Raw genomic sequence first — 15945 nt, forward strand, 5'->3', positions numbered from 1 at the left:
TGCTTGCTCCGCTATGGTGTTGGTGGCACTGGTTGTTTTTGCTGCACACCTTTATAATGATACTGTAATTTCATTCACTGCTAGCGTGTGGTCAGTTCAATTCCTTGGGTCTAGAGTGTGACAGATGATTGCACCAGTGCTTCTCAGCACTGCCTCACTGCTATTTCATGACTCTGACAAAGATGTCCTGATTAAAAACCTTTACATGCTTGCGTGCATGCCGAAATATATATTTGTCCATTATACTAACATTTTTTTAAAGAGTCTTTCAGATAGGTGCAGCCAAATTTTTCCAGTTTGCATTAAATTGAAGCAGATCTACATGATTTTTAAACTGAGGCAGTCTTTAAAATGTTGGAGAAGGCTCATAAGCTCTGCTATTGCCTGGTACCCTAAGCAGCAACACTTGCTGCTTTTGTGCAGCCCCTCTCATGCTAAGTGTTTAAATGCACTACTTTGTACACATAAGGTAGTGACTCTTTAAGCCACTTGTGCATTGCACAATAGCAGTATTTCAGTTATTTGGCAGAGCTGTGATAAAATCAGGTTGAACTTAAGATCTGTATAGGCTAATAAGAGATGGATCATTCTTCAAAATCAGCACAAGGATTTTGTATATAGGAGGAACATTGGATTTTTATTTGGAGTCTGAAAAATAGTTTCAGGTCTTAATGAGGTTGTTGAAAGAAATCAGAGCTAGCATTTGCTGACAAGTGTAGAAGCCTCTGTACTTCCTTTATTATGTATATGTGACGCCAGCTCTAAGAGTCAGTGAAAGAATTTTGTTTCTGCAAGTGAGATTTTAGTAGATCAGAGAGAAGCTAAAGATATTTTTCCAGCTTTTTTATTCTAATTGGTTTTCTGGAAGGGAACAAAGCCTGCTATGTCAACAGCCATCCTGTTAAAAAGATTCTGTGTCACACATACTTTGTGACTAGTGGCTGCTCCTAATGGCTGCTACCAAGCTTTCCCATTTGTAGTAGGAGTTTGGGGTAGTTGTTATTATAAATGGGCTCAGGAAATTCTGATTTATTTATTTTTTTTTAATAAATGTACTCTGCCCATTTGGTCCAACAAGTGACCCCCCACAAGAGAATAATGTTTAAAGAAACTAAAGAGAAAATGCAAAAGGATAGCTCAGCTAAGGAATATCCCCACAAATATTCCCATGCAGTGATGAGGCTGAAAACTTCAGTGGACTGAGAGGTTCCCAGGAGCAGAATGAATGAATTGCGAAAGTTGGACCTGACTGCGTGACCGGAAAGCTGAGAGGCCAGAACTAAGAAAGGAAGATTCTCAGAGGCTTGCTGCAAGCAGTCACTTTACCTGCCCATCTGATTCAAAAATGAGTGTTTAGGAGAGAGTGAAATATTTAGACTTAATTTTATCTCCTTTTCCCAATATTCTGGTCCCATAGTTAGTATATCCATTACGCAGAAAAAAAGGATACTCCATATTTTTTGAAATATATGTAGCCTGCTTAAAAGTTACCCAGGAGAGGTCCGAGCTGAAAGCTTTGCAAAAAGAAGCCAGATACTTGTCTCAGTAGTAGTATCCTCAAAAGAGGAACGAGTGCCTACCAGTTACAGGTGTACCTGTGAAATAAAGCGTGCATGGGGTGGCAGCAAAAATGAGCTTACATGTGCTAATTTTATTCTAGTTGGTCCAGATGACAACAGAAGGAAAAACACAGGCATGTATTTGGGCCCTGGATACTTTTGGACTGGTTGATACTCTGCAATGAAACGCTTGGCACTGCTTTTTCAAAATGCTTGCTAATTGTGTCAAGGTACAGCTGGTAAAAGTGTGGCTATGTGTGCTGCATTTCCACCTTTATCTTGTAATGGTGCCCTGCCCTAAGAATATACAATACAGAATAGCAAAGGTTAAAATTAGACGTATGATGCAATGCCAGGGTCAAATTCAGTCCTTTTGCAATTGATTTGACTTAACTGAAGATACAGCAGCCATGAATAAAAGCAAATAACTATTACTTATTCTTTTCAAATCCTTAATGTGTATAGAACAAATTTCTAGAACAAATATACTGGCATGCCACCTCTGTAAGATAAGATAGATGAATTTTAGGCATGATGTCACAAATGAAGATGTTGGAGGAGAGTGTGACTGGGTTATCAGTAGAGAAGGGCTGGAAATTTAAGAGTGCAAAAACTGCTTTGCTTGGATGAAACTTTTATTCTGGAGTTCATTTGCAGAGAGTCAGTAGCCTGAATAGCTTTTTACCTTAGTATAAAGTTATCCGAGCTCTTATCCTGTGCCCTTAGACATTGACTTTACAAGCAGCTGTAGTGCCTTAAGGTGTTACAGCCCTGCTGGTGGAAGTTTGTGCCCCTGCAGATTTCCTAGCAGAACAAGGTCTTTCTCCTCACCAGCAGCTGAAGGTACTTGGGGCTGCTCTTATGCTCTGTTCTGGCTGCAGCTAGGCTGAGTTAAAAAGTTACTGCTCTGGGCCGGGCCTCAGTTTTTTTCATCACAGCACCATTCAGAAAAGCATGGCTCTGTTAGAAAAATATTGGCTATAAAATTCCCCACACATTTGTTGAAACTAATCTAATAACTTTCACCCAGCTGCCCCTCTCAAAATTTGCCAAAAACATCTGTGAAGAAAGGATGGGGCATGTGGGGCCTGCTGAAACAGCGAATATAGTTTGGTGGAACATCTTGATTCCAAATCGGAAACAAAACAGCCTCAATGACTGCTCATACACTTTCCAGAATGTTCTCTTTTAACAAAAGGTTTTTAGAAATGCCTTCCAATAGCAGTCTTCTTTTTTAGAAACCTGCTCAATTTGGGCAAGATAGTGAGCAATGACAGAAGGCAGCAAAGAAAAGAATGAAGTATGAAAGGATGTGAAAGCAATCAGGAGAACACCAGAGAAGCATGGCTGTCTAGTGAGGAGTGGAGGAGAAGGTACAGCAGCTTACTTGTCTTTTATTCAATGCCCTGGATGCAGGAGATGGTAGAGGGTATGTTTTGGGTTTGTGTGGTGGGGTTTTGGTAGTGGGGGAGGGGCTGCAGGGGTGGCTCCTGTGAGAAGCTGCTAGAAGCTTCCCTGGCTCCAAGTTGGATCCGCCTCTGGCCAAGGCTGAGCCCATCATCAGTGACGGTGGCAGCACCTCTGGGATAACAGATTTAAGAAGGGGAACCTGCAGTGGAGAGGGGAGTGAAAGGTGAGAGGAACCCCTCTGCAGACAGCAAGGTCAGTGAAGAAGGAGGGGGAGGAGGTGTGCCGGAGGAGGGGATGCCCCTGCAGCCCGTGGTGAGACGGTAGGCTGTGTCCCCCCCAGCCCGTGGAGGGGAGCGGGGGAGCAGTTGCCCACCTGCAGCCCGGGGAGGACCCCAGGCCGGAGCAGGGGGATGTCCCCGGAGATGGCTGTGACTCTGTGGGAAAGCCCGCGCTGGAACAGCCTGTGACTGAAGGACTGCAGCCCGTGGGAAGGACCCACGCTGGAGCAGTTCATGAAGAACTGCAGCCCATGGGAAGGAACCATGCTGGAGAAGTTCGTGAAGGTCTGTCTCCCATGGGAGATCTCCATTCCCCATCCCCCTGCACTGCTGGTGGGGAGGAGGTAAAGAAATCCGGAGTGGAGTTGAGCCAGGAAGAAGGGAGGGGTGGGGGGAAGGTGGGGGAAGATTTGGGTTTACTTCTCATTATTGTTGTTTTGATTTGATTGGCAGTAAATTAAATCAATTTTGTTTCTTCCCCAAGTTGAGCCTGTCTTTTGCCTGTGACCGTAAGTCGTGAATGATCCCTCCCTGTCCTTGTCTTGACCCACGAGCTTTTCACTATATTTTCTCCTCATCATCCCACTGTGTCTGGGGGAGAGAGAGTGAGCAAGTGAGTGGCTTTGTGGTGCTTTGTTACCCACTGTGCTTAAACCATGACAGGGTAGTTGAGATGTCAGATGGGAATATGGAATAACTTGGGTGTGTCTGCTACTGCTGATTTTGGCCCGCTTTAGAAGAGCAGCAACACATACATGCAGGTCTTGCAGTAGAGACATTTAACATAACTGTGATTCAGTATCTGTGTTTAATGAAGTTTACAAGTTGCCTTTGATGTTTACCTGGCATGCAGCATAGGGTGTTTTTTTCAGTGAGTGTTTTTCAAGTAGGAAGTTTTTGAAGAACTTATCTATGTATAAACCTGTGAAAATGAGACTCTTACTAAAAATTCTTAAGGATATTTGTAAAAGTAGCCCTTTTTTTCATAATACTATGATGTGATCTAAACTTTGCAGATGGAAAATAAGAGTTTATCACTGAACAGTATTCACTCTGAAAGATAGAACTCTGTGGGTCTAGCTTACAATTACATTTAATAAATTTTGACCAAGTAAATTTAAAAAAAAAAAAAAAAAAGAAAAAAGCCTTTCTTCCTTTCCTACTGTTAGCAGACACTGGATTGAGTAGCAAATGAGAACATTCTGTATCCTATCAAAAGTTGTTAACAGACTTGAAAACCAGACTAAAATAGCTTCAAACTTGGTTAATTTTCCAATGTGGATTTTAACTTCAAGAATTAAGTCTGTCTGTAATCTATCAAGAACTCAGTTTTTGACATCCTGAATCTGGGAGCGATTTGGCTTGGACTTTATGGCTCTGTTCCATCCATAGTTATACAATTAAAGAAAAACTATTTGCATAAAAGTAATGGTGTATAGAGCTACAGTTCTTAAAAGGAAAAAATGCTAATTGGTTTGATTTATTGTCTCATTGTGAAGAATTCTGTCAAAGCTTTAGGTATTCCAGCCAGTTGACTTTGTAAAGCAGCCAGACGACTTTGTAAAGCAGCCAGCCTATGACCTGGCAATCAAATTGTGAATACACAGTGCTGCAGAGGAATAACAGATCCAAAAACATTCAGCTGCAGCTTCTGATCTAACACAGTGATTTTTCATATACTGGAATCAAAGTAGATGTAGCTTTAAAAAGTTTACAGGCAAATTTAAAGTATTTTGTGTTGAGAAAGAGATTTCCAAATGTCTTTGTATTCTACAAGTGTTGCGTGAACTTGGACTTCCCTGTAAAATAGGAAAGTACCTCCTATAATAGAGGAGAGAGCACATGAGTTGGTTTTCCAAGGTTATGATGGCTTTCTTTAATACGAAATCACATAGAATTCTGTGTTCTGTCTGGGTTCTTTGATATTATTTACAAAAACATGCTTTCTGGTAAAGTATACAACAGGAGTGAATGTGGATTTTTTTTTTTTTAAGAGCTGGTGCTAGAAATTATGCATGAAGACATTCAGACTTCTTTTAATCTATTTTTGTCAGATCAATGCAAAGAGCATGTATTTGATAAAGATCAAACTTAAAATTAACTAATGCATTAGCTTTGTTGTGAATAATGCATTGAAACATTGAGTCAAATTCCTCCTCAATTTTCTCTTTTATTCCATCAAAAATTCTCTGAGTTTTAAGTTTTCACTTGAAAAGGCTTAGTTTGAGTATCATGTTCATGCCTCACATCTTGTGCAGTTGAGTCAATTCTGCTCTGAATTGTATAGGACTATTTCCTAATTGAAGAAAACACTTTTCTCATCTAACAGGATACTAAAGGGAACTTGTATCTTTTCAGCTCAGTAACAAAAAAGAGTGTAGCTGTTGCCCTGCTTGTATGCTAAAAATGGATTTTTTCTGTCTTCTGGTGAAAAAAATGAGTAGATAAGTGATACAGGTTTAATTAAACTCTCTTGACTGGCTATATTTACCAAGTTGGTACAGGCTCTGAAAAGAACGGCATTTAACCGTGGCGAAAAGCACCCTAATTTATTTTTCCCTCAAGTATCGAGAGGGAAAAGAGATGGGAAAAAGAGAACTGTTTTGTCTGCTTTTACAATAGACCACACATGAATGCATAGTACTTGGGGATCATTTTCATGATCTAATTCTTAGAGTTGCAGGAACAACTGTTGCAAATAAGTGGTGATTGTTCCATGAGTTCTTGGAAAAAGTGCAGGAACTTCTATTTTGTGTAAGGAAGAGTGTTCTGATGACTAGTGGGATTCTGGAATAGCTATGCCATCCAACAAGAGATGAAAACCACTATCCTGTGGAGCAACAGGTTTAGAAAGTCTTGCCAGACAGGCCAAATGATTATCCTGCTGTAAGTGGTGTACTTGAGGTGTTGCTATGGAATAAATGTGTGGTTATGCAAGGCAGATACTGCAATTTGGTTTTTGAAATTAAAACAGTGCTACCTTTTCTTAGGTTCATTTCTAGTAATAAAGTTTCTCCTAGTATGAAAGGGAAAGTTTTGTCATTTTGCCCACAAAAGACTTTTTTAATATTTTAAAGTGATATATTTAATTTGCTTTGCTAATCTTTGTTACCTCTCACTGCAGCCTTTTTATATTACCTACAATTTGCTCTCTGTTTTCCTGATGCGGAACCCCACTTCTCTCACCCATTTCTGCTGAATGAAACATGATTGTTTTAGTCAAACTCTCAATCCTTTGCTAGTTTAAATCAGTGTTGTTTTATTAACATAAGTGGAAACAGCAGTTCATGAAGGTTGGTGAGGAAGCCCCATGTTTTTGTGATTTTGGTTTGGTTTCGTTTAGAGACAGCAGGTCATAAGATACTTTTCAGAGTTCTGCAGAACTGGATAATACCAAACCACTGCTCCCCTACAATTAATTGAATAGGAAAAAAATGTTTTCTTTGCAGTTTGTTTTGACTTTTGTGTTATGGCAAAACCAAACCAACCTGGGTTTAAATCCACAGATAAAAAAGTTGAGTGAAACCCACAGAAACCTAAGCTTGCAAATGTCTCATGGTTTTGGGAACTGAAGAGAGTTCATATGCTGCCCAGTATTTTGCAGCCTCAGAAATTAATCTGGCTACTCATTGGCTGTGATCAAACCTACCCTTATAGTTAGTGCTAGCTGAACGCATCTGGCATTAAAAAGAAGAGCTGAATAAACACTATTTTGTGAGAGCAGATCTCTGCAGTCAGTGTTGACACGTTTTCAGGATGAAGTTGAGCAGACCTGCCTCTGACAATATAGCATCCTTCTAACTGTGGAGTTGCCTAATTACCTTCAAATTTAGTTTTTAAAAGAAAAGCTTATTTCTGCAGAATTTTTTTAAGCCATTCAAAGCACCTACTCAGAAAATTGCTACTTGTAGAGGAAATTCTAGCAAATTCCTACTAGACTGGTGTGAATAAAACAGTTACAATAATATAGTTTCAGTGTATATCTTTTTATTTACTTAGGTTTGTATAGTGAAGGGGAGATGTTTCTTGGTATAGAATGTAATTGCATATTCTACACATCTTCAGTGCAGTAGGCACAGCAGGAAAACAGCTCAGAGGCAGAAAACATAAGTTGCCTGTAAGTAACCAAAAACACCATACAGTTTTGCACACTACCTAGGAATCTACATAAAATTGACTATGGCTTGCAAAAATATCAGAACAAATAGAAGTTGTATCTGTCCATGTATTTATTTAGTCATCCCATTGTGTTTGAGTACCCCAACACATTAAAGATTTTGTTCCTTTACTTTCATTCAGCAGACATAATGTTCATGAGAGGTTACAACTGAAAGAATACAAATATTTCACATTCCTCTGATGAGATATGGGGCTGTTTGCTGAGCAAGCTAGATCACTGTACATGCAACAGCAACCCCTTTCAGTTTGACTATGCAGGTGTTTTGGTGATGGCAAGTTCCTGTGGACCAAATGTTTGTGTTCGCTTCCTTCCTTCTTTGCAAGCATTTAGCACTATTCGTGTGACAGCCTTAGCGCTGTGTTTCTATATGGGATTTTTGGATTGCACATGTCATGTACTGGGCTGAAAGCATCTGGCATTTTAAATTCTGGATGTGTAATCCCTCACTGTGTGTTTTCTTCTGTGTATTCCTCTAAAAGGGAGACAAGCTACCTCTGAAAGCCGTCCTGTAATTATCCACTCCAGGGATACCAATGCCAAGAGAGCAAGGGAAAACACAAGAGGTGCCAGACCCCTGTGTCAGGGGTTGCAGCCAGTGCAGCTGCGTGTACTTGGTGCATCTCTGCTGAACATGAATACTCGCATAAATCTGCCACGTTCTGCTCCAGCTGAAGCCAAGGGCAGTAGGTTTTACAACAGCTTCTTTTGGGTGAATGTTGGTGTTATTTTGCAAGCACAGCTGATTGAAACTTCAAAATAAAGGTAATGTAATGCATGTGATACATAAGAATATTATGTGAACACAGTCTTTGTGACTTCTAACTTTCTCACATTAGTTACAGTTACAGTTATACAGACAGTTATTAGCTGTCTCAGAATGAAGCACTGCTGGTTTTGTTGTTTTTCTGGGGTGGTTTTGTTGTTGTTTTTTTAATCAGGCCACTTCTATGGTTCTCAGTTTTATTTACAGTTTCAAACTCTTGTTACTTTTAACAAGCAGCAGAGCACAAGAAAGAAATAATTGTTATGCTTCTGACAGGGTTGTTCAATTGTGCTTTTAACTCTCATTTCCTGATCTGTATTATTTCAGCCATCCTAGACTATCTTTCTGTGAATTTCTCCTTAACCTAGTCTGATTCACTGAAGCTCCCTTAGTTTTATTTGCTTTCTTCTATTTTAGGGAAGTCCTACTGCTGTGGTAGGCCTGTCATCCTCTCCTGGATGCTGCTTGGGACCTCTTGATTCCTCCAGCCTTTGACAATGCTTCACTCTACCCTTACTCACTGAAGAACAACCTCACAATTCAGTCAAAGCTTCATGCTCTTTTGGAACCTCTACTTGTGCCTTCAGCATCTACCACCAGTAAGGAGGGCTAATCTGACAGTCACAGGTAGAGGCTTACAGCTTCAGGTTGTCCTGATGTTAATTTTCTGTGTGATGTTTTTTTGTCATCTACTTGAGGAGGTTTTCATACATAGCAAGGAACCACTGTCACTTGGTAAGAGTAAGGGCAGGACATGCAGCTAAGGAGTTGTGATTTCATACAAAGGACAGCAGTGTTGTTCATGCAGTAACCACCACAGTAGAGTAGGCACAGAAGACAGTATGAGGCTCTAGTGTAAGTCATGTCTTTGATTTCAAAGCCTGATTTTTGGAAAGGTTTTACTACATTCACCCATTTCCTGCTGGTGTTTGGCTCCTGCACTTCAAGCCTGTCAAGTGAGCAAGAAGATAAAACCTGAGGATTTCCAGACCAGATGCGTGTTTATCTTTATCTAGGTGTTTTTTGAACCATATTCTTTGTTTCAATTACATAAGCAGAAAAACTGAATTTTGGTGTTTTATGAATGATTCTTGTATCATTCTTGAAAAATAAGGGTGGGAGAAAGGGTCAAATTGTGGTTGTGTTTTGTTGTTGAGTTACAGCTGAACTAAGCAGCCGCAGAACGAACAACTATACATACGGCAGTACGTATCAGCTGCAGAGTCAATACAAATACTCTTTTGTAAACTAAATCCTGGTAAATCCAAAAGTATAAATGGGTTCAAAAGAGACTAATGGGAAGTACAAAATGCTATTGATCAAAAAGATGCAGATACAACTGTATCTCTAAACTACATCTGCTAGAAATTGGAAGGCCTTAGCACAAGGAGCATCATTGTGTGCTGAGTGGTTCTTGTGTTATTTTGTTAAGAGTCTGCTGCTGACCAGTGTCAGAAATAGGATGTGTAGCTAGAGGGATCTTTCACATGACCCAGCATGGCTGTTGTGATCTTACGTTGCAAGAAAACCACTGACAAAATCCTCTAAGACTCTTTAGAGACGTTGGCTAAGAAAATGGGTTTTCAAGTATTTCTCTGTAATTTTCTTAAAAACTAGAAATCAAATATTCATTCAGCCTATATTCTAGTTCTTATTCATGAGTGACTAAGAAGCTAGTAAGTGTTTGTTTTCTTGAACTCTATCACACTCTACAGAGCAACGCCTGTAACTGCATGACCATGTACTCTGGTCTATTTCTCTCCGTTCTTCTGAATAAAAAATGCCTTCTGGCTTCCTCGTGTTCTTTTCTAATGTTCACCCTTTTGCCTGGTACTATAAAGTTCCCTGCACCTGAAATATTTGGGTTTTACCGCTGTATACCAAATAGCCTGATGCTTTCCATTGATTCCTTTTCTTGCTTGTCTGACAAGATGGCGAGAAAACAACCAAGAAAAAGAAGAATCCTGCACCGCAAAACCTGCACCCTGGTTGTGTCTGATTCCCACTGGACCTCAGATTCCTGCAGGGCTGCACTGTGGGTAGAGATTCGGTGGTGGACTGGAAAGCAGCCTTGTTACTGGAGGATCAAATAAAGAAATGGTTCCTGTTTTCAGTGAGATTTTGGAGGATGAACTCCAGGAGGCAATCCTGCTCTACTCATTTTATTGTGGAGAGGAACAGTTTGAACCCATCTGCTGTACAGCAAATCCAGATCTGGATTTTCAGCTGTGCCAGTTCCCTAAACAGGCCTAAATTGCGATCATTACAGACCTGTCTTGTATTGTCAGTTACTGGCTCAGTAAGCAGAGGAAAATATTGTCCAGGCCTAGTAAATTATCACTAAAGTAAATGTTTATGGAAATATATCCATCAGACAGGACTGCTAAAAGAAAAGATATCGGCAGTCATTCAGGAGGTATAAGATTAAATAAAGCATGGTATAAAATAAAATTAGAATATATGCAGGGCTGATACTAAGCACAGGCAAGCAGTCTGAGTTCGGTGACTTGACAAGAGAATTTGAGGTGGAAGAAAGAAACATGAAAGGGCTGAGGAAAGGCATGAAAAAGGGTCAAGTGACTTTGGATGGGAGAAACCAGCTCAGGGACAGACTAGGAAAAGCAGAAGAGAAGTATGTATTACCTAATCTTACTGCCACTGATGTTTGGTAACATACCTCCCCTTTGTGTGTGCAGACTCAAACCCACAGAACAGCTGTTGGGAAGGGGTAGGCATGGGGAGAAGGACAGACAGCAGAAGAACTAGTCAGCGATCCCTGTCTGGAAAGCTGGTGTGAGGAGCATTGCCATCATTTTATTACAACATAGGACCGTATAGCCTGAGGGTGGCATTGCAGCTGTTGGTTCCCTTCCTCTGTGGTCACACTGCATAAGCCTGTTCATTTGTCAAGCTCAGCCCTAAAATAACATTTCAAGGCTTTTGCTGGCCACAGAGTGGTCACATCGAAACCGCTCTTTGTTTTGTCCTTCATATGCTAGACTTAAACTGTGCCAGGCGTTATAAGGCAGAGCACAGTATGGCGTAAGCCAGTGGTGCCTTTGAGTGTGCTGGGGCTTATACTGCAGGGCTGTGCTTGAGCCTCTTCCTCAATTCTGCTTATTTACTAATGTAAGTGTTGCCTAAAGACCAGGTTACTAATGATTCTTTAATAACTAATCCTCCTAATCTATTCATCACTGACACAACCCTGGGTACCTGGTAGCTACTGGCCTGGTTTAAACTGGCCCACCAAATGAAGAAGCTATAGTTGCCCAACCTATAGAAGCTTGAGCAAAACAGAGCAGAAATTGTATTCTCATCAAGAATTCTGGTTGTTGCTATTACTTCAATCATATATATACGCACACATATATACATATATGATCATATATATGCATAATAATTATTAAATATTTTATAGGTTGTTTACAGTATATAAAAATATTTGTATATAAAGAGGGAAAATCAACCTTCTCATTTGAATGCTTTGCTTTTTTTTCCTCCTAGTCTATGACAGCTGTGTAAAAGGCATTGTATTGTAAGCACAGTTCTAAACTGTAACAACCAAGTTTTCATGGCACCTTGGGCTCCAAGAGAAGGAAAGTTTCTGCAGATGGGAAGAAGAGCTGGTTTTGCTGTACTTTTCTTTTGTTAAACCAGACTAGCACAGATGTACAAACAGTGTTTCGGCACAGCAAGAAAGACTGGTACTTAAAGGGTCACACTGGTTTGATTAAGATGCTGCTAAATGGGATGATAACCTGTTTAAGTGATTAATTCTGACATGAGAGATACTGTTAATGCTTTCATACCTGAAGGAGAGATATAGTAAGACAAATGTAGAATTACTGCTTTTCTGCTTGTTGCTGTGCATGTTCTGCATAGTGGCTGTATGCATTCAGGGGAGCAGAAAGCGTTGCAGCAGGAATTTCAGATTTCATTTTTCCCAACATATGCACTTGACCCTAATTCATCCTCTAATTAATTACAAAAACTCTTGCCAAAGTCATGTGACAAATTGTGGTTATTTTCTGGGCACTTGACACTTGATGAAACATAACCACTCATTTTCTTTGGTTTATGTCTTCAAATTGAATGTTTAAGCCATAGTAGTGAGGCAGACCGCAGGCTATTGGCTTGAGTGGAGTTAATGTGCTGTTGCAGTAATGTATGCTGACAGTAAAACCGATTGTAGATCTACTTTAAAGAAATACTGGTATCTTGCTAGTTTGAAGGTCATTTTGATCTCCCTACAAGTCTTGCTATGCAAAAGCCAAATGTGTGTGTTCTCTGCCTGGAAATACATAGACCAAAAAGAGTCAGTTCATAGCAGTATCTGACATTTGCTAACAGGACACACAACTGTCACCTGTATTTTCTAGCCCTTCATGTGACTATTCAAAAGTTATAACTTCTGACAGTTTGGAAGTGAGCACAAACTATTTTACTCTTTTATGTCTACTTCTTCACATGGATATGTCTTTAGGCCACCATTCGTTCTAGAATACACACAGGCTGAAATCCTGGCTCGGGAAAGTCAAAATGTCTGGTGACCACAAGAAGAACCAGCAACTCCCCCAAATTCTGCCTGAAGGTTAAACATTTTTGTGTGTGTGTGTTTATGTGTGTGTGCATATGTATATATGAGTGTATATTTATATATGAATGAAAGATAAAACTTTTTTTTTTTCTTGAGGAAGGAATCTGTAGTTTTGTTCTTAAAGAAAGCCAATGAAATGTGTAGTACCTGGTAAACTCCAGAGGATGATGCTTTTACACCATTTTAGATGGTTAGAGCAAAACAGACTCCATCTTCATTTAAGAAAGGATTGTTGTAATTTAACCTAGGGTAAAGATGTGGCAGCTAGCTGAACAGCTCTCTAGCGTTACAGATGATCTTGATCGCTAAGGAAGATCTTAATTGCCAAGCATCTTACTAATGTGATTTATTATTTATTTTTCAAAGTTGGCTCCATTACTGCAAATACAAGTTTTTAAGTGACTGTACTACTTTTTCCCTATGTCTTGGTGTATTGGTTTTGTTTGGCAAGGTTTTGGTAGCGGGGGGGGGGGGTTACAGGGGTGGCTTCTGTAAGAAACTGCTGGAAGCTTCCCCTGTGTTCGAGAGAGAGCGAGCCCATATTAGCCGGCTCTGAGACGGACCCGCCGCCGGCCAAGGCCGAGCCAATCAGTGATAGTGGTAACGCCTCTGTGATAACATTTTTAAGAAGGAAAAAAAGTTGGGACGGGGAGAAACTGCCGCCGGAGTGAGGAGTGAGAACATGTAAGAGAAACAAGCCTGCGGACACCAAGGTCAGTGAAGAAGGAGGGGGAGGAGATGCTCCAGGCGCCGGAGCGAAGATTCCCCTGCAGCCCGTGGTGAAGACCCTGGTGAGGCAGGCTGTCCCCCTGCAGTCCAGGGAGGTCCACGGTGGAGCAGATATCCACCTGTAGCCCATGGAGGACTCCACGCCGGAGCAGGTGGGTTCCCGAAGGAGGCTGTGACCCCGTGGGAACCCCGCGCTGGAGCAGGTTCCTGGCAGGACCTGCGGATCTGTGGAGAGAGGAGCCCACGGAGCAGGTTTTTCTGGCAGGACTTGTGACCCTGTGGGGGACCCGCGCTGGAGCAGTGTGCTCCTGAAGGACTGCACACCGTGGAATGGACCCATGCTGGAGCAGTTCGTGAAGAACTGCAGCCCGTGGGAATGGCCCACGTTGGAGGAGTTCGTGGAGGACTGTCTCCCGTGGGTGGGACCCCACGCTGGAGCAGGGGAAGAGTGTGATCAGCCCTCGTCCTGAGGAGGTGAAGCGGCAGAAAATAACGTGTGATGACCATAAACCCCATCCCTGTCCCCCTGTGCCGCTGGGGGGGCTTGGTGGTGAAATCCGGGAGGGTAGTTGTGCCCGGGAAGAAGGGTGGGGTGGTGGGAAGGTGTTCTGAGATTTCATTTTACTTCTCATTACCTTGCTCTGGTTGATTTGTAATAAATTGAGTTAATTTTGCAAACTGGTGCCCACCAAAGCCGTTCTATCACTCCCCCATCCTCAGCTGGATAGGGGAGAGAAAATATAACAAAAGGCTTGCGGGTCGAGATAAGGACAGGAGAGATCATTCACTATTACCGTCACGGGCAAAACAGACTCAGTTTGCAAAACATACTCAATTTATTACAAATCAACCAGAGCAAGGTAATGAGAAGTAAAACGAAATCTCAGAACACCTTCCCACCACCCCTCCGTTCTTCCCGGGCACAACTACCCTCCCGGATTTCACCACCAAGCCCCCCCAGCGGCACAGGGGGACAGGGATGGGGTTTATGGTCATCACACGTTATTTTCTGCCGCTTCACCTCCTCAGGACGAGGGCTGATCACACTCTTCCCCTGCTCCAGCGTGGGGTCCCACCCACGGGAGACAGTCCTCCACGAACTCCTCCAACGTGGGCCATTCCCACGGGCTGCAGTTCTTCACGAACTGCTCCAGCATGGGTCCATTCCACGGTGTGCAGTCCTTCAGGAGCACACTGCTCCAGCGTGGGTCCCCCACGGGGTCACAAGTCCTGCCAGAAAACCTGCTCCGTGGGCTCCTCTCTCCACAGATCCGCAGGTCCTGCCAGGAGCCTGCTCCAGCGCGGGGTTCCCACGGGGTCACAGCCTCCTTCGGGAACCCACCTGCTCCGGCGTGGGGTCCTCCACAGGCTACAGGTGGATATCTGCTCCACCGTGGACCTCCCTGGACTGCAGGGGGACAGCCTGCCTCACCAGGGTCTTCACCACGGGCTGCAGGGGAATCTTCGCTCCGGCGCCTGGAGCATCTCCTCCCCCTCCTTCTTCACTGACCTTGGTGTCCGCAGGCTTGTTTCTCTTACATGTTCTCACTCCTCACTCCGGCGGCAGTTTCTCTCTGTCCCAACTTTTTTTTCCTTCTTAAAAATGTTATCACAGAGGCGTTACCACTATCACTGATTGGCTCGGCCTTGGCCGGCGGCGGGTCCGTCTCAGAGCCGGCTAATATGGGCTCGCTCTCTCTCGAACACAGGGGAAGCTTCCAGCAGCTTCTTACAGAAGCCACCCCTGTAACCCCCCCCCCGCTACCAAAACCTTGCCAAACAAAACCAATACATTTGGCTAGTGATAAAGACACATCTGGGGGATCTGTCATACAAAAATATCCTTCCTAAGGATCTCTGTGTCTACAGAATCAAAGCACTGGGCCTTTGGGCAAACACTCTCGACGCCCTCTGGCATCCAGATGGTAAAAGTTCCATGTCTCCCCACATGATGGCACTGGATGCCAGGGGACCGCAAGGTCTAGCCTGGTGAGGAATAAATGACTTTCGTTAACCAACAGTAGGGAGATAAGCTGTCTGCCATGTGACAAATGAATCCTAACCATGCTTTAAAAATCTGACATCTCCTGGTCAGTCATGAATCTCAGCAGAAGATCTCAGTAACGGTAATGAAAAAGTACATATAGCTTCTTTTAATGTTAGCAGTGCCGTAACTTCTGCCTAAGATTTTGATGTGTTTTGCAAATTGTTTCCCACTGGCAGTGTTGCCCCTGAAACAATGCCTTGAAGGTAACTCAGGTATCTATGTCCTCTCCTGTAGCTTGGAACTGAGGCCAACTACTTGTAAAAAGTACTCTTGCAGTTTGAGAATGTAGTAAATTCCTATTGAATGTTTCTCTTAGATTGTTTGGCAATGCTCAGAGAGTAAGTTTTGGTCAAAAGAGACATGAAAATACTGAAAGTAT

Source organism: Accipiter gentilis, chromosome Z (genome assembly GCF_929443795.1).
Source record: "Accipiter gentilis chromosome Z, bAccGen1.1, whole genome shotgun sequence".
Lineage (NCBI taxonomy): Eukaryota > Metazoa > Chordata > Aves > Accipitriformes > Accipitridae > Astur > Astur gentilis.